The 1,802-nt window shown below is 43.8% G+C and overlaps 1 non-coding gene across 1 annotated transcript; it reads left to right on the forward strand.

The window, feature by feature from the left end:
* The first annotated feature begins 331 nt into the window (after positions 1-331).
* Positions 332-413, forward strand: trnas-gcu (transfer RNA serine (anticodon GCU)). The gene has a single exon. It is a non-coding gene; the product is annotated as a tRNA-Ser (tRNA).
* Positions 414-1,802: the final 1,389 nt, after the last annotated feature.

Here is a 1,802-nt window from a genome sequence, read left to right on the forward strand (position 1 = left end):
ATGGATGTGCAGATGGACTGGATCTCCAAGGCGAAGATGACGCGTTGTCGACCAGGGAAACAGAAGTCTTTCGTGAGATTAAGTACATAAGTGGTGTCACAAACGTAGGTGCGAATTTCCTGGACTGGGGAGACAGGAAGGTGTTGACGTAGGAAGAGATGAGTCGGGTCAAACAGGCGCAGGCAGAGACAGCAGGTCTTAGGAAGGAGGTAGAATCGGGCAGTGTGGGGTTCATGGACAATGAGGTTGGAGGCTGTGAATGGGAGATTGGCCAAAGGTGATGAGATTGTGATGGTCTGGGAGATTATGTCATATCTCTTCATGCATACACGACGAGGTGGCCGAGAGGTTAAGGCGATGGACTGCTAATTCATTGTGTTCTGCACGCGTGGGTTCGAATCCCACTCTCGTCGCTATTTTCGGATTACCATACTGTCGTATTGAAATTGGAACTTCAATGGTTAGTTTGTCTGCATCGACCACATTATAAAACCTCAAAGATTAATTTGAGACTGATGCCTGAACTTAACGAAATGTAGACTGAAAGGGGATAATGAAAAGGAACGCGATTTTCTTTTCCAAGTCAAGTTGCTGTGAACGTTAATCTTATGAAAGAGATCCAGGGAAATCAAATAACGAGAGATGCGATGTGCATCTTTAATGCTATGGGATTCTTAATGAGTGTTTTGTCACATGAAATCTGGAGCAGGTTGGGTAGAAGTGATTCATCTTGGTGGTAAGAGCACAGAGAGACACCACAAAATAATAGAGATATTTCAAAAGGTGCAGGGGGTGGGTGTAGCGGCACAGAAAACTGGTGTGAATGCACAGTAGAGAATTGCCGATGTGGGTGCCGTGATTGGCATGGACAGACTTACACATTGATCTCGCCCTTTCCCCCTTGCTCTTGCCATTGATGAAGGCTGGATATAAGACACAGATAAACACAAGATGTGGGAAGCAAGCTCCCTCTCGTTATGCACACACTGGATGCATCACACTGAACTATGAACAACTGGAGAAATCAGCATGTTAACTGCAGGAAGTCAACGTAAACTGTGGATCAATAACCACAGAATGATGCAGCATAAACATCTGAAGTGTCTTTAAACGAATGTCATGAACAGACGTTTCGTTCTAATACCTAACATGGCTTTCATGGGAAACCAAGTCTCACAAACTTGATTGTGTTTTTTGAAGATGTAACAAAGAAGATTGATGAGGGCAGAGTAGAAGATGTGATCTATATGGACTTCATGGAGGACTGATTAGGAAGGTTAGATCTCATGGAATAAAGGGAGAACCAACCACTTAGATACAGAACTAGTTCAAAGGTAGACGACTGAGGGTGCCAGTGGAGCGTTGTTTTTCAGACTGGAGGCCTGTGACCAGTGGAGTGCCACAGTGATCGGTGCTGGGTCCTCGACTTCTTATAATTTACATAAATGATTTGGATATCAGCATAACAGGTACAGTTAGTAAGTTAGAGATGACAGCAAAATTGTAGATGTAGTGCACAACGAAATGGGTAACCTCAGATTACAACAGGATCTGGCCAGATGGGCCAATGGGCTAAGAAATGGCAGATGGAGTTTAATTCGCATAAATGTAAGGTGCTGCATTTTGGGAAAGCAAATCTTAGCAGGATTTATAAAAATAAGGATAAGGGCTTGGGAATGTTGCTGAAGAAAGAGACCTTGGAGTGCAGGTTCATAGCTCCTTGAAAGTGGAGACGCAGGTAGATAGGATAGGGAAGAAGGCGTTTGGCATGCTTTCCTTTATTAGTCAAAGTATTGAGTACA

Source organism: Chiloscyllium punctatum, chromosome 6, assembly GCF_047496795.1.
Source record: "Chiloscyllium punctatum isolate Juve2018m chromosome 6, sChiPun1.3, whole genome shotgun sequence".
In the NCBI taxonomy this organism is placed as follows: Eukaryota; Metazoa; Chordata; class Chondrichthyes; order Orectolobiformes; family Hemiscylliidae; genus Chiloscyllium; species Chiloscyllium punctatum.